This window comes from Ictidomys tridecemlineatus, chromosome 6 (genome assembly GCF_052094955.1).
Source record: "Ictidomys tridecemlineatus isolate mIctTri1 chromosome 6, mIctTri1.hap1, whole genome shotgun sequence".
Taxonomy (NCBI): domain Eukaryota; kingdom Metazoa; phylum Chordata; class Mammalia; order Rodentia; family Sciuridae; genus Ictidomys; species Ictidomys tridecemlineatus.
Genome location: NC_135482.1, coordinates 72,762,219 through 72,789,657, shown reverse-complemented (window position 1 = coordinate 72,789,657; position 27,439 = coordinate 72,762,219). Strand labels below are relative to the sequence as shown.

The 27,439-nt window shown below is 35.0% G+C and overlaps 1 protein-coding gene across 5 annotated transcripts in view; it reads left to right on the top strand.

The window, feature by feature from the left end:
* Positions 1–5,617: 5,617 nt before the first annotated feature.
* The window catches only part of Cntn1 (contactin 1), a 343,238-nt gene continuing 321,416 nt past the window's right edge, over positions 5,618–27,439 (top strand). For all 5 annotated transcript variants that reach the window (XM_078014880.1, XM_078014877.1, XM_078014881.1 and 2 more), the window contains exon 1: positions 5,618–5,718. The gene's annotated coding sequence lies outside the window, so the exon portion shown is untranslated. The remainder of the gene's footprint in view (positions 5,719–27,439) is intronic.

Here is a 27,439-nt window from a genome sequence, read left to right as displayed (position 1 = left end):
AGCACACATCTATGATCCCAGTGACTCAGGAAACTTAGGCAGGAGGATTGCAAATTTAAGGCCAGCCAGAGCAATTTAGAAAGACCCTGACTCAAAATAAATAAATAAATAAAACAAAAAGGGCTGGGGATATAGGTCAGTGGTAGAGTGCCTGTGGATTTAATCCCTGATACCTTAAAAAAATGTATATATACACATGCATATGTATGTGTACATATATACATACATTTATATGCATATATATACATACAAAACCAAGTAAAGAAAGATAAAGGAAATTATAGAGGTAAGAGCATAGATCACTGAAGTAGAAAGCAAATACACAAGAGAAAATAGCAAACCCAAATTAATATTTGAAATAATAAAATTTCTAAACTCTGGAAAACAAGAAAAAGCCCACCAAAGTTATCAATAATCAAGAATGAAAATTGGGTCATAAATATAAATCTAATGTAAATAAATTTAAGGGACTATCACAAACAACTTTAGATCACGTGTTATGGTTTAGATGCGGTGTCCCCCAGAAGTTCATGTGTGAGACAAAGCAAGAAGGTTTGGAGGAGAAATGATTGGGTTACAACCTTAATTCAATCAGTGAATTAATCCCTGATGCGATTAACTGAGTGGTGACTAGAAGCAAGTGGGGTGTGGCTGAAGGAAGCGTTTCACTGGGGACCTGGCTACGGGGTATATATTTTTTGTACCTGGAGAGTGGAGTTTCCCCTGCCCGCCCCCCCAACATCCTGTGAGCACCTCCCCCCACTAAACTCTTCTGCCCTGATGTTCATCCTCACCCTGAGCCCCAAGGAATGGAGCTAGCCTTCTATGGACTATGACCTCCGAAACCGTGAGCCCGCAAATGAACTTGTCTTCCCTGTAATTGTGCTGGTCAGGTCCTTCAACAGCAGCAGCTAAACAGCTGACTAAAACACCATGACATTTGAAAATGTGGATAAAATGGAGAAATTCTTTCTCTTTTCTCTCTCCTTGCTCCTCTCAGTCCTCTGGGGGGCAGCATGTGTATTTAAGGAGATGATTTTTTTTTCAATCAAAACATGGATACCATGTTCTTAGCCAACAGTTTGGACTGGTCTGTAACTCCACCTCTCGTTTTAAGGTGTGGGAAACTGAAGTTCACCATTCTTTCCCTAGTCCCTCACCCAGTTAACTAGTCTGGAATAGAGCAAAGTTGCTGTGACTTGAATGTGTTCCCCACAGCTCATGCGTTAGATACAATCTCCAGTTGTGAGAGGTAAGACACTCAACAGGTTCAGAGGCCCAGAGGCAGCCCTCAGGAATGTATTGGTGCATTAGTGTGAGAGCTGTTTTCATGTAAGAATGCAATGCATCTAGCCCCCTGCTTCACACATGCTTGCTTGCCCTTTGCCTTCCACCATGGCATGAGGTAGCAGAAAGCCCTCACCAAATGCCAGGCCTTCTGTCTTGGACTTCCCAACCTCCAGAACTGTGAGGAAATTAATTTCTGTGATTATAAAGTTACCAGCCTCAGGTGCGCTGTTAGAGCAGCACAAAATGATGTCAAAAAGGCCTAATGTCCAATTCGATGCACACTCCAGATGCTTAAAGTATCCATTATTTCAAAGAGCTACTCAGAAAATAGAATTTTCAATGTCTATAATTGTCACTGATAATGGAGGGACAGAACATACTAATTACACTTGACAATGGGAATTCACTAATTTCCGACCTCTGATTCTTCATGAATGACAGACTACAGCTACAGTACAACAACTAACTTGAGCATTGGCCCTTCCCCAGGAAATCTATTAATTGAAAGATTCTGGAGGACATATTAGATATAAACTAAGAATAATATGTCCTTCTGTTACATGTATACATTAATTCCCATGATATATATAGGGAAGTATTAAAAAGAAATTAGTAGACTCTGTTGTGAAACAATGGGATCTGTGTAAAGCTATCCTTGCAATATTAGCATGTGGCTTTTTCTGTAAATCTGCCCTTTTGGCAGGGACTGCCAAAACAAAAGGAATTCTAATCTTATGCTTAATCCCTAGAAAAATGTCAGTAGCTCTTAGTATGTACAAAGTTGCTGCTATTGACTATTTTTTCCCAGTATTTGAAAACTATGTTCCCAGTATCATTTTCTATCATGTGGTACTGATTGTGTGTGTAAGTGTGTTTGTGTGGAGTGTGCGCATGCACACATACTGCCTTGTGCATCCCTTGCCTGTGTTCCCAATTGGCTCTGAAAAAGCTAGGTCAGTGGACTGATGTGATCTTTGAGACGCTGCAGGCTGGGTTTAGCATGACTCTCTTAAAACCAGTAGGCAGAGCCTCTGCTGCCTTTCTGTTGTGTTAAGTGCAGCTTGAAATTTTGATTGGAAAAGCCCCTTCTTCCTTACTCTCCCCCTTCTTTGTCACATCAGGCTATGTTAGGAACTGTTCTCCTGGGAAGCTTCGAAGTGAGGAAATGGTGGGTGGAGCAGAGGAGAAAGAAAGGGAATCCATGCTGTGGAAAGCTGCACTGTTGCTGTAGTTTCCTTTCCCCTCACTGAGACTTAATCAGTGGTTGGAGGAAACTGGAATGTTTGAAGAATGAGGGCCAATGCAGGGTGCAAGAAGGAGGGGATGACAGGAGAATTCAGTAATGGGACCAAGGGAAGTTGAGCAATGTAATGCCTAATAAATGATATTATAGAGCTCTGGGTGATTAGGGCATCAGTCAACCAGAGAACAAGATAAAACTGCCCCATGGTTTCTTTTGAAGATCTACAGATATATTCTGCACCAGGCTGCCAGAGTAGGGGAATGCACGCTAATATTTCTACAATTCCCTTTTTCCTCACATTAGGGAAAAATAAGTGCCAGAGCCCACCTGCATATCAGTCACCGATTTCCCATCAGCTTCCTTAGTATCTCAACAGTAGTACCAATTACCCAGATTCCAGTTTCATGAAGTAAATCTCAAATTCAGCTACCAATTGATTGTGCTCTGCTCAAGTTGTATAGCTTACGTGACATACTTTTATTTTATAGATACTGGATGATGGATATACCAACTGAATCAATCCTGAAAATTTCAAAAGATCAATGGTTCAGAGAGGAAAAGGGGCAAAAACTCTGCTGAGAGAGGTATCAGAAAAAGTCATTGTTCAAGTGGTGGAAAAAATATTGAGTGAATATTAAGACCTGGGTACTAGACAGAGCTTCACCTAGTTACATGGCCTTGGGAAAATTACATTTGATTTCTTCCTTCACTGAATCATCAGTGGAACCTGATGACTGGAACTTGATGATTTCTAAGATTTTCAAACTCTCCCATTTTATTAATCACATATTCATCAACAAGCATATGTTGTTGATAGACATAGGTTGACTCCTATATCCTAAGTATTATATACATGCCCATAATTTTTTATTCTATTGGGCTACTAATGATTCTTCTATGTAAAAACACAGGAAAATTGTACCTGAAAGGGGTATGGAAATTGTAGAATACTCTGCAGCAGATACTTTGGATATTTACAAAAATATTGATATATGTATTCCAGGAATAGATGTATAGGTTCTGCTCTTTGAGATAATAACAAATATTACCTAGAAAAACTATGTTTTATCTGAAAATATATGAGGTAGCTGATCCAGAGAGAAATAATCCTAATTCTATTTTTAAGCTGTGTGTGCTTGAATGAACACACACACACACACACACACACACACACAATAATTAGATCAGGAAATACACAAAGTAACATTGTCTACTTGAAAAATAAAGAATGTGCTCCATGAGAGTTTGTCTATTTATTCATCTCCGTGTTTATACTAATATTTGTTAAAAGAATGAATGAATGAAAGAATGCATATAGCAGAGATTTATTTATTCTTTTCATTTCTAGTTTCAATTCCTGTACTACCCTGAGTGTTCAGTGTTTTCTTGAATAGTCTGTCTTTTTCTCTATTTAAATGCTGGAGCTCATTGTGACCACAATATGGTATGCTGTGGAATCAAAAGATGTTAGTATTGAATTACACATTTCCTACTACAATATTTTACTGCCTTAAATTGCCTGCTGAACCCCTCTATAACAAGTTCAATGCATTAATATTGTTTAGTTCCATAGCACCTAAAAACAGAGAGTGGCACAGAATAAATGCTCAGTAACTCACGAATGATTTGGCCAATTCAATGGAAATAATTAATGTGGGTACTGGAGGTGAAGATACAGGCTAATGGGAAGATAATAAAGAAACTTGTCATTGCATTTTCAGTCATTCCCATTCAATGTTAAAAGTTTCCCACTGCACAAATCATATTTATTGTTTACTCTAAATTACCTCTAGAGTCTCTTCAAATACTATCAAATACATTATTTTGATTCCTTCAGTTATTATGAAGAGAACATTTATGAAGAGTTTGGCCTGATAGTATTAACAACCATAAGTACTCAGCTGAGAGTAAATGCTTATTTAGCATTCAGCAACAACAGTTGTTGTTGTCTCTAATAGTTTTTCACGTCCCAGGTTTATCATAAACTCTGTGAAGATGAGTGGAGTCTTATGAGTCTTATGCTCAGAACTAGTTAAGACTGCTCAATTTAGGTGGAAGAATTCTGGTGTTTGCAGGAAAGAGGCATTTTGTTTCTTCAGACAGCATGAAACTTAGATATTCCCTGGCTTCAGAATCCACCTGGATGATTGGCAGAGATGACAAATGGTCATCTGGAGATTTTATCCTGTCCCTCTTCACCTAAAATGCCATCTGAGAATAACCTAGGTTTTGATGGTTTTATATACTATCCCCCCAAGGGTGGAGCACAAAAGAAATAATGCAATATTATCAATAGGAGGGTGGCAGACTGGTTAATTGCCCCTCAGTTTGGTGGAGATTATTTTAAAACATTTGCCACCAACTTAATTGCCCAAGGCAAGTCCCTTATGGAGATCAGTCTTAATTTATTCAATTTACTCTTTTTTTGAGAGGTTATTATGCAGCGTTTTTCCATTTAAAGTACCATTTCTATCAGATATTTTGGAAATCTTCTGCACTACAGAATAAACCATCCAACCTTTTTGTTACAAGTAAAACTGCCATGTTACAATTAGGTAAAAATGGAAACTTGAAACAAAATCCTCACATTTTAAAATTTTCTTGTGGTTTTTTTCATGTAAGTGTATTATTAATAGTAGTATTAGTATTATTTTCTCCCTCCTGACTGAAGTTCATGCTTCTGTATCAAGGCACTGCCTCTGATTTTCTCCTGTCAAATCTCCCAGAGCAGATGGTCTCTTCAGGGAAGCTCAGCGAAGTGCTGGATGCCTGGCCCCTCCCTCTTTCTTCGGGGCCTCAAACGACAAGTCTTTAAATTAGTTTCACTCCAGTGAGGGGTCCTTAACCCAGTAGCAGCAGGTTTTGGTTCCAGGAACTGCAGAGACCCTTTGCAGTTGGGTTCCTCAGCTACCCTGGTCCGCAGCAGCCCAGGTCCAGGGGTGGGGGATGAGAGTGATATCTCTACTGTCCAATCAGAGACACAGTTTTCTCTGCGGTCCCCGCCCAGCTTTCCCGAGGCCCCAATAACCGCTCTTTAAGGCCGGGCTTCTGCTGTCAAGTAGCTAGGGTGGGCTCCGCGGAGGCGAGGAGGGGCGATGCGCTCCCAGGTGTTTGCAGCGGAAGTGGGAAACCTGTAGGGTATGGTCCAGCTGTGCCGCGCCGAGGCAAGCAGGAGCAGGGACCAGGTAGGAGGCAGGACTTTTCCTTCTTTGCAAATAGAATAAAGAATGCGTATATCCATACTGTCGCCTCGCTACTCCCTTCCCCCGCCCCGCCCTTGTTACACCCCAAATCTCCTGTGGTCGCTGCAGCTCTCGTCATGAAGTACTGAGGGAAGGACTAGGGTACTGGTTGTCGGGCTGCGGGATGCTGGAGCCCGGGGTTGGCGGGCAGGGAAGGGCGGCAGTGCCCCAGGAAAGGGTACCGGAGCCCTGGCCCCGTGTCTCCTCAACTTTCCTCTCAGGGCCTGTGGCTGCCACCGCCGGTGACTCGCCCGAGGGATGCCATGTCGACCCGGCAGGGGCAGGGGAGGGGCTGGGGGAGCAGACATGTCAGCAGCGGGAGCCGCAGGTCTTGAATCGCTCAGAGCTTCTCTTCCTCCCCACGCCCGTCTGCACCTACCGGTTTTCCCTCTCCTCACCTGCGGTCTAGACTCCAACACATCTTGCAAAAAAACTGGACATGACTGCAGTGATGGGGAAGAGGGACTGTTTGTTTCCTGGCCTCTCTCTTAAGAACTAGTTCCCTTTGGGAGGGGGGTTGGGAAAAATCCCTGCAACTCGAAGGGCATTTTCGGATTAATTACGCCTCTATTGAGAAGACACGGGCCCTTTTCCACGATCTGCTGCAGCCTGAGGAGGGCAGAGACAGAGAAGGCTTTGCCTCGTCCCTTCCACCCTAGGGTTTTCTACTGGGAATCACCATCTCACCCAGTATTTTTTTTTTTTTTTTTCCTGAAAGGTGGGTTTGGTCTCAGGGATTCCCAGAGTCAGGTGACTGTGCCCGGATGAGCTCAAGCCACTGCAAGGCAGCCTCCCTGGGTGACCGCATCTGGGTAGTAGGTGTTGGCCCAGTACCTGTTCCTGTTAGAGTCAGATTGCTGGTAGCAGTAGAGAGAAGAATTGCAGAGAAATCAGACGCTGCATCACTCTGGGGGACTGCAGACACCCTGCTTTAAGAATTCCTGAAAAATTGGGGTGATGGGAAGGAGGGAAGATGAGAAAGCTGCAATCTTGTCTCATTTTTTTTTTTCATGCCCAAACCAGCATGGACATTTGTATGTGTGTTTATGTGTGCACATCTCCAAGGTAGAGCTATATATAGCTCCTGCACACCCAGCCTGGTTTGCCTGCTGCTGAGCAGGCTGCCTTGGCCTTCTGAAGCAATCTGGAAGCACTGAGTGGGAGGGGCAGAAAGAGAATCAAATCTCCATTGGGGGAAAAGCCGGAGAAGAGGCACTCAGACTGACGAAACCCTGCACGAAATAATGTTTCTGCAATGCACATAAAGATCAATATTTTCAAATATTATTTTGAATTCTTAAAGGGCTCTCTTATCATCATCCATTTCTCTGCAGTTTTCAGCTTCATAGTGTACATATGGATCTTATCAGCCTGCAGTGTAACAGACATCAAATAAATACATACTATATCTGGAATGTTTTATTAAACTACCCAGAGGATAATGATGTGCTTATACCTGTACCTCAGTTATTTGGGAGTAAAAATATCAAATGCTAGGAGCATTTGAAGGGCTAGAAAAGGATCCACCCCTTATTCAGGATACAGAATTATGGAAAAGTGAGAACCTCTGGGGGTAATTTTAATATGTTTCTTCATACACAGTTTTCTTGTGGACATATTTGAATTTGTACTGCTGTTTCACATCATACCTATTATTCTATGTATTTATATTACATGGGCTTTTTTAATAGTTGTATTTGCATGTATTTTTCACACTGCCTGGAATTACTTCTGATGATAATCTTTCTATTGTTACAGATGAGAGAAATTGAAATTTGGAAGACACAGGTGACATGCTTGAAGTCTTCCAAAAATTTCAACTATAATATTCTAATAACATACTGTGCATTTGTACTGCATAGCAGGTTCCCTTCAAATAAAATACTTCCCAGCTTCCCACAATTTTTGCTCTCGGTAACAAAATTCAGACAATGTTGATACTGATAATAATATGCACCAAGGTTGTTCATTTCTGGTCTTACATGCAGTCTTGCAAAATTCAGTGCTGAGTTCTAGAATATAATTGTAACATGCCATGTTATTTTGAAGAGAAATTATTTAATCTACCAAGATAACCATCACAGGCAGAGGGAGCTGACTTTTAATTTTGGTTTTATAACTGCCTAATTATCTGATTTGGGGCAAGTTAATTATGATCTTAGAATCTCAGTTTCCTTGTCTTTAAAAAGAGTAATAGCACCAAAGGGTTCTATAAAATGTATGCATGTTTCTACCCTGAGGTTGGATACATAGTGGGTCATTAATACTAGAGCTACTAATACTAGAGCTACTATTAATTGTAATGATACATTGGAATATATCAACTAGATGCATTTTTAAAATCAGTGGCTCTAACGCAGACTGGAAAACTAGTCACACTCAGTCTTGCTTTGTGGCTTGAACTTAATAGTATGTCTGTTTTGCTGTCTAATGAGACAGAAAATACTTTTCTGGAAAAGATTATCACCTATGTTTTTGAATACCCCATCACACTGAACTCAGTTCTAAGTAACCTCAAAGATTCTTGTTGAGGAAGCATCATCATAAGGATCTACTGGGAGAGCTGTGACAATGACTTTGGGATGATCTATTTGTGAATAGAAAGCCAACATTGGGAACTACTTTTGGAAACTTTTTCTGGCTCTATTATCCTCTCCATGATGAGTAATAGATGACGTCAGGTGTTTCTATATCCTTTCACAGAATGATTCAATTTCCCAATCAGGGTGATGACTTTGTACTGGTTATTACATACATTTTCTTGTATCTTGTCTTTTTGGGACTAATAGAGACCTAGTTGAGAGGTAGGCAATTTATATTTCTCTGTACAAAACATGCCACATTTTCCTATTAAAAAATAAATCAACAACTGCTTCTATTTTCACCCATTTCTTCATGTAAATTGGCTATGACCTGAATGGTATCACAGAATCTATCAGAAATCACCAGCAAGCTCCTCTTCCTTATTGCCCAATGCTTTTAAAAATTTTATTGCTATGGTGTTGTTCTTCCCTTCTGAACTGCCATTTTCCATATTCTCCTTTTCCTTGAAATTTTAATTATTGTTACTATATTGCTCTTGTGTCAAATTTTCTCTTACTTTTAAAAACCCTCCTTTCTTGTCTTCTTTTATTTCTTCTTACTGACCCTAGCTGTCAAATGAATCCCCAAATTGATAAAATATAAGAAACAAAATTTTTCTCCTGAAGTTCCATTCCTAATATTTTCCCCATTAGCCACTCCAAAATACTATCCTCATGGGTAAGAACAGGTTCTGCAAAGAAACCTACATGTGCTAATATTTATATAATAAATATTATGTAGATAATTGAACATCAGCAAGTTAGTTGGGGATTATAAAAGTGCTTACTTTAGAATATTTTTTAAGGTGTTGAGATAACTGCATGTAAAACATTCAAGATAGGGCTTTGCACATACTAATTATTCATAAGTAATAGCTATTAGTAGTTGTGTTTCTGGTAATGATAATGTACATAGTGAAAACTGGTTGTTGCTTTTCCCCATCATTGCCTGTAACAAATGCTATAGCTTTCCAGGCTTTCTGATTTGTGGTTAGTTACTTTTCAAAACTTTCTTAAATATACCTTCTAGTGTTCACCATCTATTCAGTAATTGAATTATTCATTTTTATTCTCAACTCTAATTTGTGTCCTCTATTTTCTGTAGTACCAGTTTCATCTATGATCACATGCCCAAATTAGTTAGTGTAGAAGGTACTGTGTCAAGTGTTCAAGGGTATCAGCTTTTCTGCTTTAATCTAAGATGCCATATTCTATTATGTGAATGATGTGAATGATATATTCTGAATTTTGCTTTTACTTTGCCTTGAAACTGTCACAGTACTTTAATTCAAATTTTAAAGAGGACTGGCTTTGGAGCAAGAGACATGTGGGTTCAACTTCTAACAATAGGACTTAGTTGTATGTCCTTGGAAATGTAGCAGAAGGAAGATGGGGTCTTGCTTCACAGTTGGTTGTGTGAATGTCCTATTGTGTAAAACTGTTTAAAAATATAAAAACACACACTTATATTATTAAATAAATTTTAATATTAAATAAAAATAACATTCTTATTAGAAGGAAATACCTCTAAAAAGAAGAAAAATTGCAAAGTAAAAATAAAGATAAGTCTGTGATACAGAAAGAGAGAGCATAAGAGATCCACTCTCAATCTTTCCATCTTGTTGCAATAAATATACATAGTTATTTTCAATTTGTAGATTTGAGTTTATAGTGAATATTCATTTTTGTATTTAGTCTTCTTTCACTTAACCTATCCTAAACATTAATTCATTTCATTTACTATTCTTATTAACCATGTTTTTTTTACAGCTTCCAAATATTCTGTTTTATATATAGTCCCTTTAAGGTGTTTCCAGTTTTTCAGTCATGACATTAAAAATAAATATACACAAATTTTTGAATTCATGACCATTTAATTGTGAAAATTTCTTTGAAGTCACCAGGGAAATGTATAAATATTTATAGTCTCTTACTACTGACAACTTGCTTTCTCAAAAGATTATGCAAGTCTTATTTTCCATTGGTAGGTATACTGATTTGGAAGGACAGTAGTTTTATCACACTTTGCATTACTGTTAAAAGAATCATGACCATTTTGATAATAGAAATTGTGAATCTAGTTCTTTTGAGTTATGTTTGATTTTTCGATTCAAGAATTGTTATATTTATTGGCTCTTTGTATTTAATTTACAAATTTTATTAGACTCCTTATTGAAGTGTTCATATTTTTTGCATAAAATAAGAAGTCTGTTACATGCTGCAAAAATTTTGTTTACCTTGCTTTCTTATCTTTTTAAGATGTTTCCTGACCAAAATTTATAACTTTTCTGTAGATGATAAATTTATTTGTAGTTTAATCTTTTATAGCTTCAAGACTCAGAAAACTCTGGTACCTAACAAAGAATTGAATACCAAAACATGCATATGAGTTGCCTTTGCTGAACTTCTTTCCTCTTTTAAATAGAGATTTGGCTTATGTATATCATGTGTACACCCTCCTGTGAAACTGCTCCTGGGGACATATAAAATACCCTCTCTGCCTATTAAGATCCCATTATTCTTTATGAGACTCTCCCATGAAGTCAATAGTACCTTAATTCTTTCTGAGCTACTATCGTCCATTTCAAAAGTGCCACGGGGCAAAATGTACTATGGAAGATATTAATGACCAGGTTACTCAGCCAGAGCAGGGCACATTGTTTGCACAATTATCTGAATGACTCAGGCACTAAATCTGCTTCTGCCAGGATTATCCAGATGGTCCTTAATTCACTGGATAATTGCTCACCCCTCTACTTGATTTTGATGATGGAGACCTGAGTGTGTCATTGCTTTTCTTGTGCTGCTTCATTAGTACTCTGTAAATGCTTAAGGTTGGTCACATTTGTTTCTTTTATGAGAGACAGGTTGCCAGGTCCTTAAGCACACAGGTGTTAAGAGGTATACAGAGCTTTCCATTAAACCCAGCTCAGCTAATTACTAGGAATGTGATTTGTAGCAAATTACTTAATCTTTTAAAGATGTTGTTTTCTGTGTAAAAGAAAACAGGCACTTTGGAGTTCCCATTTTAGTTGCCCTCTCTTGAGGTCTTCTCCCCTTCAAACTCATTCTCTATTATCGTAACTATAGTTGTCTTTCTAAAACCAGTCTCCTGTGCCTCCTTAGCTGAAAATCTTTCAATGGAGTTCTTTTTTTTTCCTTTAATAAGATGATAAGTCACTTTTATTGTACCCCAAGTCCTTATCAAATAAACAGTCCCTGATAACTTCTCCACATTCATATTCTCATTACTCAAATCTCTTCCATTTCCAGTATCCCACAGTGCCAGTCACACTGAACTCTTCTCATTTTCCACAGTGCACCTTTTCCCTTTCCTCCCACCCCCTCGCATTCTGTTCTCTGGAGGAAATAATTTGCCTCCTTGTCTTTTTTGTAACTCATCTAACTTTATACCTCAAGTCAGATGCCACAGCTTCTAGAACTACTTCCCTGGATTTTCAGTCTTGAGTTTGGGGACCCTGTTTAGTGCTTCCAAAGCAATCTGTGACACTCTACCATAGCCCTTACCAGACTGTACTGTAATTGATTACTTGTCTATCACCTCTACTGTAAGCCCTTGAGGATAGAGACCATGCCTAATTCTTCTTAGTGTCCATGGAAGGACCTCACTTATAATTGTTACTTAATAACTACTTTCTGAAGAAATGAAAAAGTTTAAGACAAGCTTTAAAGATTTCAACAGATGAAGTATTTCTATCTTTAGGTCAAAAAACAATTGATAAAATTTAATCATGTCCATGGTCACAATATTCCATCAGTTAAGATACTGATTTTGTTGATTTATACAAGATAGATAAAGAGAGTTTTTTTAAAAATGAATTTTATAATGAAAAATTATGCCCAGCACATCTAATAATTCTAAAGTGCTAAATGAGTGGGCATCTTATAAGGAAGGAAAAAATTGTAGGTACACAGAAGATACAGATATACAAATAGAGCTATCTTGGAAGTAAATTTTGGGCAAATTAATTCCCCTTTTCTCTATTTAATGAAAATTCTTCTGTTATCGTCTTTGGTAGTTTTATTACCTTAGTTACTATCTCCTGTATAACCTTATTTAATCCTTTGAGTTTTGAAAGTTAGATTGAGAGACATGGTTATCCACATTTAGAAATAAATAAAGAAACTCAGAGAAATAAGTAATTTGCCTAAGTTTATATCTTAGTGACAAAACTGGGCAGGAGGTAAGGACATCATACTCATGAGTGTCCCTTATAGTCTATTCACCCCAAGTATTATAAGGTGACTTCCATCACTTTGTCTAGGTTAAGGACATGAGTCTTTTTTTTTTTTTTTTTTTTTTTTTGAGAGAGAGAGAGAGAGAGAGAGAGAGAGAGAGAGAGAGAGAGAATTTTTTTTAATATTTATTTTTTAGTTCTCAGTGGACACAACATCTTTGTTGGTATGTGGTGCTGAGGATCGAACCCGGGCCGCACGCATGCCAGGCGAGCGCGCTACTGCTTGAGCCACATCCCCAGCCCAAGGACATGAGTCTTGATTTTCATAATCCATTGAAAGTCCTGAGCAATCTTGTAAAATTGTAAAAAAATCTTGTAAAAGTGTATATATATATACTTTTTTATGTTTTTTAATAATTTGAGAAGAAACCAGTTGACAGAAGTTTTCTAAATATTTTAAAATCTTGTATTTATTTAATTGCTAGACCATTTAGACTATATACACATACACAAATACACACACCCATATTATACTTACAGTTATTTGTTTCAGACTTTCTTTTTATTTTTGGTGGCAAATACAATATTATTCTCCTTATCTTTTTTACCTGAATTATTAAAATAATTTTTCTGGATAGCCTTAATTATGGACAATATTCAAATTCACTCTTCAGTTTGGCATACTATATAATTCTATACATTCTTGGGGAATCAGAGGGATCAAATATTTTTTTAATTGTACAAGTATTTGAAAAAAATTGAAAAATAAATACTTGTCTAGAGTAGTAATCAACCTTACCTAGAAAATTAAAAATACTGAGACATAGATTTATTTTTCCATTGGTATGTGCAAATGTCTTTTCTAAGAACCAACATAAATCTTACTCTAATTATTAATAAGCACTTATAAAATGCCGTGATTTGTGTAGGGTATTGTTTTAACTGTACTGCACATGACATTAGAAAACTTCACAAAGCCAATGTAGTGGATTTTTAAATTTTATTATTTCCATGTTTCAGATCAAGAAAAGGATAGATATTATACAGCTAATGTTTAGAGAGGCTAGAATGTACATCCAGGTTGTCTGACTCCAAAGACCAAGTTCATCATTCTGTTATCTATATATACCCCTTACCCCAAAGATAGATGGTTTTATTTCTCTGAGTCACATTTTAAAACATTGCTATTCTAAGTGATCAGAATCTATTATTACACTTTCAAATATGTTTATTAACACAAGGAATTAAATCATTCTAAATATGCAAATGTGTTATTTCTGAAAGCTCATAAAAAGTTTCTCCACTATAGGAATTTTATGGTGAGGTTTCTCAAATATGAATCAGATCATCACAATGTAGCATTGAAATATTTATTATTAGAATTTTGACCTAAGCATGAGAAGTTTTCATGCTTTTCTGCCCTAATTTTGCTTCTTACCACCACAAACCCATAAATAGTAATTCTGTCCTGAAGCTTTTAATCTGATAGTATTTAATTGTCATGGTAACTAAAGTACAGATTTGGTATCTATAACTGGCAAAATGCCTGCTAATATACTAGCAAAAAATATTAGTAATATTTCAGTCTGAGGCTCAAGCTATTAAATACAACAGTATTTTCTATCAGATAAAACTTTCTATTATGTATTATTTTTATATATTAAGTATAACATATTGAATTGAAAATATTTTAAAATGCATAGTAGATTGATTTACTCTTGGTCTACATATATTGTTTTGGAGATTATAGCAACTCTGATTATTAGAAAATTGGCCCAATTTTTTTTTCTTTTTCAAAATTTATATATGACAGCAGAATGCATCAGAATTCATATTACACATATAGAGCTCATATCTGTGGTTGTATACAAAGTATATTCACACCAATATGTGTATTCATACATGTACTTTTGATAATAATGTCCATCATATTCCACCATCATTTCTAACCCCATGCCCCTCCCTTTCCCTCCAACCCCTCTACCCTATCTAGAGTTTGTCTTTTCCTCCCATGTTCCCACTCCCTATCCCACTATGAATATATATTATATATATATTCAGAGAAAACATTAGCATTTGGTTTTGGGAGACTGGCTAACTTCACTTAGCATTATCTTCTCTAATCCATTTACCTGCAAATGCCATGATTTTGTTCTCTTTTATTTCTGAGTAATATTCCATTGTGTATATATGTCACATTTTTTTATCCATTCATCTTGAAGGGCGTCTATGTTGGTTCCACAGTTTAGTTATTGTGAATTGTGCTGCTATATACATTGATATGGCTCTGTCCCTGTAATATGCTGTTTTTATGTCCTTTCGGTGTAGACTGAGAAAAGAGATAGCTGGGTCAAATGGTGGTTCCATTCCCAGTTTTCCAAGAAATATCCATACTGCTTTCTGTATTGGCTTCACCAATTTGCACTCCCACCATCAGTGTATGAGTGTACCTTTTTCCCCACATCCTCGTCAACACTTATTGTATTCATAATAGCTGCCCTTCTGACTGGAGTGAGATGAAATCTTAAATTGGTTTTGATTTGCATTTCTCTAATTGCTAGCAATGATGAACATTTTTTCATATATTTGTTGATTGATTGTATATCATCTTCTGAGAAGTGTCTGTTCAGGTGCTTGGCCCATTTATTGACTGGGTTATTTGTTTTTATAATGTTTGAGTTCTTTATATACCCTAGAGATTAGTGCTCCATCTGATGTGTGAGGGGTAAAGATTTGCTCTCAATATGTAGGCTCTGAATTCACCTCACAGATTGTTTCTTTTGCTGAGAAGAAACTTTTTAGTTTGAGTCCTTCCCATTTATTGATTCTTGGTTTTAATTCTTGTGTCACAGGAGTCTTATTAAGGAAGTTGGGACCTAATCCCACATGATGGAGATTAGGGTCTACTTTTTCATCTATTAGTTGCAGGATCTCTGGTTGTATTCCTAAGTCCTTGGATCCATTTCGAGTTGAGCTTTGTGCATGGTGAGAGATAGGGGTTTAATTTCATTTTATTACCTATGGATTTCCAGTTTTCCCCGTACCATTTGTTGAAGAGGCTATCTTTTCTCCAATGCATGTTCTTCGCACCTTTGTCTAATATAAGATAATTGTAGTTTTGTGGGTTAGTCTTTGTGTCCTCTATTCTGTACCATTGGTCTACCATTCTGTTTTGGTGCCAATACCATGATTTTTTTGTTACTATTGCTCTATAGTAGAGTTTAAGGTCTGGTATAGTGAAGCCACATGCTTCACTCTTCCTAATAATGATTGCTTTAGCTATTCTGGGTCTCTCTCTCTCTCTTTTTTTTTTTTTTCACAGATGAATTTTAGGGCTGCTTTTTCTATTGCTATGAGGAATGTAATTGGAATTTTGATTGGAATTACATTATAAATCTATATAGTACTTTTGGTAGTATGGTTATTTTGATAATACTAATTCTGCTAATTTTGATAGCATAGCACTGGATCTATAAAAATAAATCTGCCTATCCAAGAGCAACATTGATCTTTCCATCTTCTAAGGTCTTCTTTGATTTCTTTCTTTAGGGTTCTGTATATAGAACTTTCACTTCTTTTTTTGATCCCCAAATTATTTATTTATTTATTTGTTTGTTTGTTTATTTGAAACTATTGAGAATGGGGTAATTTTCCTCATTTCCCTTTCTGAGGGTTTTTCACTGATATACAATAATGTATCTTATTTATAGGTGTTGATTTTTTTACATATATTATTTTGGAGATTATAACAACTCTGGTTATTAGAAAATTGGTCCAGTTTTTCTTAAAAAAGTTTATTTTGAGATTTCAATTTATGGCCAAGTTGAATGGTGGTAAAAGATACCTACTTATTAAGTCACAACATTACTGTTATTTATTTTTAAAAACTTTTATAATTAAAAATTACAGTTGTAAAAGTGCATGGAAATTATTTAACTCAGTGAGTTATTGGAGTATTTACACCTATGAAATCAACACAGTTAATAATAAAGAACCTATCTTCCTTCAAGCACCCCTTTGCCAACCCCTCCCAATCACTGCCACCTTGTTCTTCCCCAAAGGTAATGACTTTCCTGACTTCTAAGACAATGTAATCACTTTGTCCAGTATTGAAACATAAGAACAATTTCATGAAATGTGCATTTGTTTGCATCAGATTTCTTTTGATCAACACTACTATTATAAGAAGTTAACAGTTTATGTGCATGTAACAAGAGTTCACTTTTATTGCTCTACAAAACGCCATTGTATGAATACACTATAATGTACATGTTTATTCTATGATTGAACATTTGGGTTGTTTCCATTTTTGTGTAATATCTAATAGTACTCCTATGAAAATTCTTTACTGATGCATCTTTTTGTAGTATATATTTATGCATTTTTGTTGCGATATAACCATGATTAAATCCTAAATTCCAGGCTAAACTTAATTAAAATTTTAGTAGAAATTCCTCCTTTTTTCAAAGTGGTTATGCTAATTTCCAATCCAACCTGTAGTGTATAGAATTTCCAGCTGCTCTTTGCTTTGCCAACCCTGGGTGTCGATGATCTTTTTAATTTAAGCTTTTCTATAAGATGGTAATATGTGTAGGTAGGTGTCTGATTATTTGCATTTACTTCATTAATAAGAACTTGAATACTTTTTTGTATGTTGAACACTTTTATGTATGTGTTTCACCCACTTGGATATCCTGCTTCAAAGTTCTCATTCAAAACTATTTCATTGGGTTGCCTTTTACATATTGATTGATAGAACAGTCCTTATATATTCTAACTGGAGCCCTTTGAGAATATTTCTAATTTTCTTTTCTCACTCTATTTTCTTACCATCCTCTCAATGTTATATTTTATCAACAGATAATGTGATTAATGTCTTGTTTAATTTTTATTACAAAGTCATGGAGATATTTTCCTGTGTGGTTTTCTAGATACTATATTGTTTACCATTTCATGTGGAATCAATTTTTGTGTGTATGGCTTGAGTTCGATTTTCCTCATTTTTATGTAGATAAAATTGATCCAGAAAAGACTGATATTTCCTCTCTTTGGCAATTCTAACTTTGTCATAAATCAAGTGTCCATATATGGGCAGATTTGCTTTTGGACTTTCTGTCCTATTTTACCTGCTCATTTATCTCTCCTTTTACCTATATACACATTCTTAATTACTTTATATTTAAAAAGGACTTGATAATTGCCAGAGTAGGTTCTCTATTTTCATTATTCTTTGTTTGATTATTGCTGATTCCTTTGCCTTTCAATATAAATATCAAAGTGTACTAATTAATTTCTACAAAATTGATGTTGGAATTTTGATAGCATAGCACTGGATCTGTAAATCAATTTAAACATAATTAATGTTTAAAATTTGAGTCTTTGAATATATATATGATCATGGCTAATATGTCAGTTTATGTGGCTTTTTAAAGTTTCTATAGATGATGATTTAAGATTTTAGTGTAATAATATTGTACATGTTGTTTTAAACTTGTTAGGTATTTGCTTTTTTATTTTATTGTAAGCATTATAATTTCCAAATTTCAGTTTCTAACTTTGTTTTTACTGAATTGAAATATAATAGATTTTTATATGACAACCCCATATAGAGTCACAAAACTCACTGTCAAGATTCTAATGATTTCTGTGTTGATTCTTTTACATTTTCTAGGTAGTCAAACATTATTTGAGAATATTGAATTTATCTCTTCCTTTATATTCCTTATAGCTTCTTAAAATAATGGCTTAATTGTACTAGCTAGGATCTGTAGTTCAATCCTGAGCAGAACTAGTGATAATGTGATATGCTTCTCATTCCTGATCTCAGAAGAACTTTTTTATTAGCATTCCACAATATAGTATTAAATTTTTCATAAATAACCTTTATCAAATTAAGGGAATTCTCTTTTATTTCTGTGTAAGATATTTTAAATTGTTAACATTTTAAAATTTATTGAAATGACCATAAGATTTTTCTCCATATTAGGTTAGCACAGTTAATTATATTGTTTCAAATGTTCAATTTGATTTATCAAAATAAACTTTACTTGTTCATTATATCTTTGAAACCCATTATTTATGTTTGGATTAGATTTGATGATATTTTGTTTAAGATTTTTTTCAGGCATTTAAAAAATTTGTAATGTTTTTATTTTTATTGAACATTATTTTTCAAAATAATTTTATATTATCTTTTTTAATAACTGTAAGATCTTAGTGATGATTCTCTTTCTGCTCGTCTAAATCCTCCCATAAAGCTATTTGTGATATTTTGTATATATTTAAAAATAATTTTAGGCATAAAATTTAGTCTTATTGCATTATTATTACTACTCTCAAAATTGTAGCATAATATGTGTAATGTTCTGCCAGTATTTTCTATCATGGACAACTTTATAATATTTTCACACATTTTAGCTCTAGTACATTGTATTTACATTTGTATGGTATCCCTTTGCATGAAATAAGATTATTTATATTTTACTGTTTAATCTTTGGGTTGTTTTCAATGTTGTTTTTTTTTAAAGAGTGCTATGAGAACATCATTAAATGTGTACTTTTATACATTTCTGGGGAGATTTCTATGGAATATATTTCTAAAATGAAATTGCCATCAAGGAGGAATATATTGTTTTACAGATTCTTGATATTTTCAAGTTGCCCTTAAAATTACTAAATATCTTCTAGTAATTTATCATTCTTAGCAACATGGATTTTTCCTTTTACACACCCTCCCTAGTGTGGAGTATTATCAATCTTTGAAATGTGTTTAGAAAATTTTGTATTTCCAAATCAAATTACTAATGAATAAATAATATAAATAAGGCATAGTTGTGTACTGATATAAACTATAAACTAGATCCTAAGTTTTTATAAAATTCAAATGACAAAATCTTCCTTGCTTTGTTAATTTTTGTGTCATTGACCTTCAACAGAAAGATTTAATTTTATATTCTGGCAGTTAGCAGATATGTGATCTTGGGATAGGTGCTGAAATCCTCTTATTGAGTGGCTTCATTTTCTAAACTGGGGAAAATAAGAATGGAAGCAAGCTTGCTGTATTGGCTGTCATCTGTCCTGGAGCATTGGTTGAGGTGATCAGGCTACTTAGCAGGTGTCTTTTCTTCCTCACTTGCCTGTTACCCTCCTAAGCTGATTGTGTTTTAATGAGAACAGTTTCCAGACACAAAAAGGACCTGTCTCCCATGAATATTCTACAAAGTGGTGCCTTCTGCTAGCTAGAAATGGAAAAAAAATATATGTAAATATGTCTTCCTTTCATTTATATTCTACAAGGAGAGCAAAAGTGAGAGTGGGAGAGAAAATAACAGAAATACAGATCTACTTACTATGTGGTAGGCATTATAGTTCTAGAGATCTGGTAAGAAATAAGTCTAACTTTCTGTTGCCTTCAGGAGGCTGGAAAATAGACTAAAAGATGAACTGAGACTGGGTAAGTGCTTTGATGCATGCCAAGTTAACATGTTAGGGGAATGTTCTATGCCAAGGACAGACAAAGGCATGAAAGCAAAGAACAGGCATGAGGGGCTCAAGTTCAAGAAAGAAATCTGACACATGCTGAAGTATAAATTATACAGTAGCAAGACATGTGGCTAAGGAAGGGAGAATGACAGATCAGGAAAATTCTTTTAAAGTATTAAAGACTATGTTTCTTGCCTTGAGACCTGTTTCAAAGGCACTGATTTAATCAGTTTTCACAAAATGTTTTTTTTGAGGACTCAGTAAAGTAAGAAAAAGATGCTAGGTACGATGAGACTTTGTAATTTAAAAAATGTTAAGGAAATTATATCTAGTTTTGAAAAAGCTCTGGATTGTTCTTGATAAGAAATCTTGCTACAAAATTGACAGACTTTCTAAATCACCTCTTTTAACAATTTCTAATAATTTCATTATGGACTTAATTTTGCTATTAGATATGCTATGAAATGCCTTTTAAGTAATTCTGAAAGAGAATTAAATGAATGTACTCACTGACATGTTTTCATCTTAATCTTTTCACAGCTTTTTTTCAAAGTTTGATTTCCGCTAAGACATGCATAACTTTTTAAAAGCCATGGGCAAGTTTATGTATGTCCTTGGCTTTGCATTTCACCGCCAGCCAAGACTGAGAACAGTACCGTGTTTATTTTTATCAACAGATATGGTCTCATGTTTGCATACAATTATATCTGTTATAAGAGCATATAAAATGATTTGCAATATGACATCACTCAAAAAAGAAGTCCAGTAGTACTAGGATTTTTGAGATATTTAAAACTTGAAGGTTATTCTGGAGCTTCCTATGTTTAACATCACTGAACTGAGAATTTTTTCCTGTTTTATTTATTTTTATAGTTGTAAAAGTGTAAAGAAAAAACATTTCTGTAATTACTAACCTAAGTGGTTCCATTGGTCCTACTGAAATATACTCAGAGAAAATCTTATGATGGCATATGAAAATCTTACACTTGCCACAGAATTCCTCTATTTTCTGATGCTCTTCTTAAATATTAAGAAGTCACAAAGAATAATTGACATGTAGCAACTGTAATGTTCTATTTGTTTCTACTTTCTTATTTCTTTTAAAGCCTTCATTGTTCTGGGAAGTGTCATGTGGAGGTATATTGACAACACTGGTCATTTTTTGAATGTCTGAAAACAATTGTATTTTTTAAAGCTAGTGATTGCCTATTATTTGATTCTTTAGAGAATTAAAATTTGTCAGTCTTTTCCTAAGAGGATTTTATTGCATCCAGAGAATATTTTCCTTCATAATTGCTTGCATTATTCTTTGTCTTGATACAACTATGTGAATTTTTTTTTTTCATTTCTGCGTTACAATTGCCATGGATCTTGTGCTCAGCTTACAGGTACTTACCTGTAAGTATTTCATTTATTATAAACTTCCTAGGGCTTGAGGCAGGGCATGTGATGTGACAGATGGATAATAATGGAGGAGATTTGTCTGAATCACATAATAGCTTTCTTCAATATTTCTTTAATAATGGGCTTTCGGCAGAATTTTGGGTAAAAGCAACATCTTTTTAAGTGTCTTTAATACTTTAATAAGATAGAAAGTTCTGCCTCTGTCTGTACGGTATATCTGGTTAGCATCTGCTCATTTTTTAAGATTATTCTTTGCCACCTCTTTTAAGACTATTCTTTGCCACCAAGAGCCAAGTTCATCCACTCCCACAGCCTGTATAGTGCCTGTATAGTGCAAAATTGTGCATCCATAGGCCTGACTTCTTCCAGTAGTTTGGCACCTTGTATGTCCCCAGTGTACCATTTACAAACTTTTGCTGTTTTATTTTTATTATTATTAATTCCTAGAATGATAAACAGAATTAAATGAATATACTCAGTGACATATTTTTATCTTAATCTTTTCACAGCTTAGAAACATTCAACACACAGCACATTTCTTAACAAAAAAATATTTTTAAATGTTCTTTTGATCTAATAGTGCATATTGTGAAAATTCCAGAGGCAAATCATTTATTTATTAGCAGATGCCCACTGTCTCCCTACTGGTATGTATAATCATAATAATACAATTGCTTTATAGCTGGTGTGCTAAAGTACAGTAGTTCTTGGTCCTTGCAGTTCATAAGAATTACCTGATACTGTTAGAAAATGATGAATCCTGACGTCTATTCCTACAGATTCTAGGGCAGTATTCTGGAGTACAGCTCTGAAATCTGTACTTCTTTAAGCTTACCTCTGGTGTTCCTCAGACTACATTCCAGGGGCAATGGTTTTGGTTTTTGTGGATGGAGTTAATGCTTATCTTCCAGCAATATATACATATAACACACACACACACACACACACACACACAAACACACAAACCTGCTTAGACTAAGACAAAAGGATTACTTTCAACACCTCAAGGACCATCAGAATGCAAGAGCTGTCATTTCTTCTATCATCCTATTCACTGCATTTCACCTCTTCTTCATTCATCCTATTATCCTTTTGGTTTTCTGGCAAAAAGATGTTTTCTACACACATCACTAACTGCATCCCTTTTCATTTGGATTAAATACTAACTTATTTCAACACGTACATGATCTAATATGTTGTGCTTGGCCAGACTTATTTTTTGAGGACTGATCATGAGTGCCTGGTTTGTCTCTCAAAAAGGTGTTTTGTTCTAAGAGAAAGAAGGAACAATATTTTGGAATCTCCCATTTTCTATGTAACAAAAGGGGTGGTTTCTGTATTGCTAAGGATTTTAACATGAGAATTTTTTAGTTTATCAAGTTCTCAACATGACTGGGAAATAAAAAAAAACTTATTTACAAATTAAGAGACTACTTGCTCTAATTATTACATAAATATTAACAAAAATTGATGCATCTTAAAATAAACCCTCAGAGTAGTTATTAATCCTGGGCAATTTTCTCAAATAAAATTGTTTTATGTGTTGGAATATTTGGTGTAATTTGAAATTACATTTATATTTCATTCATTTAATTTTATAGTACAGAGAAATTACAGCATATTACTCATGGCTATGCTTTCATTTTTAAAGTTACAATTGTATCACGAAGATTTTCTATTAAATTTGTTCATTCACTTTTTGTTTCTGGCAATATACTGAAAAATTTCCTCTGCACAGTCTGATATAAGGTGGTAATATGAATGCGGTAATTGCTACTCAAGTAAAACATTTCTTGAGTTTTACCACAAATAATATTTATTTATCTTTCTCTTCTATTTATAAAAAAGAATACTGTAGAATAAAGCAATTTTGGAGGGGGGTTCTTTCTAATATGTACGTAAGAAGACAATCTTGCTGGCCTCAACATTTACTTTACTTACCTTTTAGGTTTCTTAATGTAACACACATAATTACTTTTATGGTTGAGTTTTAAATCTACCCTATCTCCACAACTCTTCTGGAGCAGATTATGGAAGATGACACTAAATACTTGTGTTACCAGCAGTGTCGCTGGAAGGTGGAATGCCTTATTTAATTAAATTTAGCTTTACCTCCATGTATCTTTATCTCTGCAGTTATTCTTTAAACCTATCAGAGAGCGGGAATCCTGCGCCTTCCCCATTCTACCTGCCTCCTGCTGTCCTGAATCTCAACTTTTCACAACGTGAAGGAAAATTTGGTCTTGTATGTACTTGTTTCCTTTCCTGAAATTCCAACCTTTCTTTCTCAACTCTGTAATTCTGTCCTCAAACTTTTCAGTTATGCTTTCCTACTAACTTCTCGTGCTGCTTTTTATATCACTTTTTTCTTTTTCTTTTCCTAAAATTACCAGTCAACAGTTTCTAAATATTTTCCATCCTTCCACTTTATCAGAGTGGAAGAGAAAATCCATTTTTTATATCTTAATTCCTCCTCTCAGATTCTGAACCTCCCACCTCTGTAAGCATATTCTTTACTGCCTCTTTCTTGGATCTTCAACTGTAACCTCTCTGCCGGCTTCCTAGCATCATTTAACAGTACCTTATTCCATTTCATCTTAAAAACAATGCAGAAAAAAATTAAACAAAAACCCTCCTCTAACTCTTGACTGCCACAAACAACACAAGTCATTTCTCTGTTCTCTTTTGCAGCCAAAGTTCTTAAAATATTACTTTATGTGCACTTCTCCATTCTTTTCCTTGAATTCCCTCTTTTTAACCTCTGAAATCTGGTTTCTGTTTCAGGAATGCCATTAAAACTGTACTTTATTTCACTAAAATTTATCTTAGTTCATGAGATCTTTCAAATGTTAATGGATCTGTTATGGTTTCGATGTGAGGTGTCCCTCAAAAGCTCAAGTGTGAGACAATGCAAGAAGATTCAGAGAAGAAATGATTGGGTTATAAGAACCTTAATCCAATCAGTGATATAATCCTCTTATAGAGATTAACTTAATGGTACCTGAAGTTGTAGGATGTGGCTGGAGAAAATGGAAATTGGGGCATGGCTTTGGGTATATATTTATATCTGGTGAGTGGAGTATTTCTTTCTTCTTCCCGGCCACCATTGTGTGAGCTGCTTCCCTCTGCCACCTTCTTCCTCCATGATGTTCTGCTTACCTAAAGCCCCATGAATGGAGCCGACCTTGTATGGTCTAAGACCTCTGAACCCTTGAGCCTTCAAATAAACTTTATCTTCTCTATAATTGTGCTGATAGGGTCTTTTAGTCACAGCAGCAAAAAACCTGACTAAAACAGGATCTTTGAGCAAATATTAACGCTGTTGAATTTACCTTCTTGGAAATATCATTGGGTAGTTTGGATTTGTTGTTTAGCACATACTCATCTCTCCTCCAGTCCTGCTATGGTAGAGCATACTGCCACACCAGCAGATATGGTGGTAGGTCCTATAACTTGCCGTGCCCAGGGTACTAGTAGTGAATGTGAACTAAGCAGAGGTTTTGAATGTGTGTCTTCCACTTGCCATTTCCCTTAGCATCTATCATCTGCCCTGAGAAATATGTACACTAGAAAACAGGGAGAATGTGGTGACAGATGAATAGAGATGAATTCACTGTAAAGCTTAGAGCCAAGTTCATCTACTCCCTCAGCCTGAATAGTAGCTGGACCAGCCAAATTGTGCATCGATAGGCAAGAAAAATAACTGTTTATTGTAATTTTGGCAATTATTTTGCATCATTTATCAGGAAACAGGTGATGTATGTAAAACAATTCCCTGCAATTTTGTGGAAGTATGTTCTGATTTTCTTTTAAAATATCAGAATCCATTTTAGAATCTTAGTCTTATTTTTTGTTCTTTTTTTATTAGTTGCTCATGACAATAAAATGATCTCGACATATCATACATTTGAATCAAATGGGGTATGACTTCTCATTTTTCCAAGTGTACAAGTTGAAGAATCACATTGGTTATTTGGCCACGTATATACATACAGCAATACTAGTGTCTATTTTATTCTGATGTCCTTCCTATCTCCCCCTCCCCTCCCCTCCCCTTCCATCACCTCTCTCTACCCAATATAATGTGACACATTTCTCTCTCTCTTTTTTTCTTCCCCTTCACATCATCATACATGTATTTTGTATAACGATGAGGGTCTCCTTCCATCTTCCGTGCAATTCCCCTTCTCCTTCCCATTCCCTCCCACCTCTCTTCCCTATTTAGTGGTAATCTTCTTCTCATGCTCTTCCTCCCTACTTTATTTTGAGTCATCCCCCTTATATCAGAGAAGACATTCAGCATTTGTTTTTTAGGGATTGGCTAACTTCACTTTCTTCCTCTACTTATCCTTTAAGTATGATGACCTAAACTCATGATCTCAATTTACATATAACTTCTGTGAGCAATTACTCCCAGCAGTAGTTTTGATGGCTATGTACTAATCCAGCTCCTAAATATTTACCTTCAAACTTGAACTTTCTTCTGCACATAAGAAACATCTTCTCAAAAATGCACTGAACATTTTCACTTGGTAAGTCTCACAAGCACACCAAACTGAACTTCGTGAGTACAGAGCCTCAGCTTATAATTCATCTTACATTCAGCTTCAACCATGAGGGGGTATAAAACTCTGCACCACCAACATCATTATGAAAATCAGTATAGGATTTATAATTCATTACATCTTTGCTCTATGCCTTTAAATACTTAACCTGATTTAATTGTCACAATAATTTCATTGGTTTTATAAGTATGTATAATTATCCCTACTTTACAGATGAAGGACATGAAGCCCAATGAGGTTAAGTATCTTGCCCAAGATTACCATCTAATGAGGAGCTGAACCAGGTCAAATGCAAATCTATCTGACTCTAATGGCCACATGTTGCAGACCTACTTACTGAATTTTATGGTTTACTTTTAAAAAATCTAAATTTAAGGCCCAAACTGGGTATGTGTCTTTTCAAGGATATTGTGCCTTGTATGTATCACTACTACCTAAAGAGAAACTTTCTTATTATTTTCCAAACAAACTACTCACATTAGTGCTTCTGTCTTTATTTATCCTATTTATTATTTGAAAATGATGCCTTGTTTTTCACATTTATCCAGATATTTATCTTCTCTAATGCACTTCATTTAAAACTTAAGTTCTCTATTAAAAAAAAAAACACCTCAAATTATTTTTAATGATACTGATTAAGTGTTTAAACTCCTATCCGTATTATTTTCCCCCAGTCATATCAATTAAGATTCTTTAAATTACCTGCAAGGTTCTCATCGTAATCCTATTAAAGCTCTCATACTATGTATAAATAGTACCTACCCTATGGAATTTTCAATTTAGTTGGAATTATGCAAGTAAAATATTACAAAAATATAATAATTGTATGGTTTGATAGTCTTCACACCCTAACCATTTTAGCTGTCTCTTGAACACAAAGACTTATATGGTCAGCTGAATTTTGTGTTCATTTCAAAGCCAATGATATCTTATTAAATAATTTGAAATGAACCTTTTATTTTTATCCCCATATCATAGCTTTCTCTTCTACTCCTCTCTCAAATATATCTTTGAGGTGATTTATATCATTTAGAGAAATATTTTGCTCCTAAAATCACAGATTAATATCTTTCATGGAAATAATTATAGGAATTGATTTATTGAACAAAAATTAAAATCAACTTAAAATTGGTCAAAATCAAAGCTATCATCTCAAGGAGCTCAATTATCATATTTGTCATCATAATTTTTTATATGATGCTAAATAAAGTATGTTAAAATAAAGTGGGATAGATTTACTTAGTGTTTTTAATTTCTTTATACTAATAATCTCTTGGCATTTTTGACATATTTTTTTATAGACTGACTTTTCTATTTATATGGAATAGCATAATACATGCAAATTGCTTAGTGCAATTTTAACACACACAAACAGTATTTTACTAATGGATGTGGTAGGGATGTCTTGCTGTAGGTATCTTAAGATCTCATC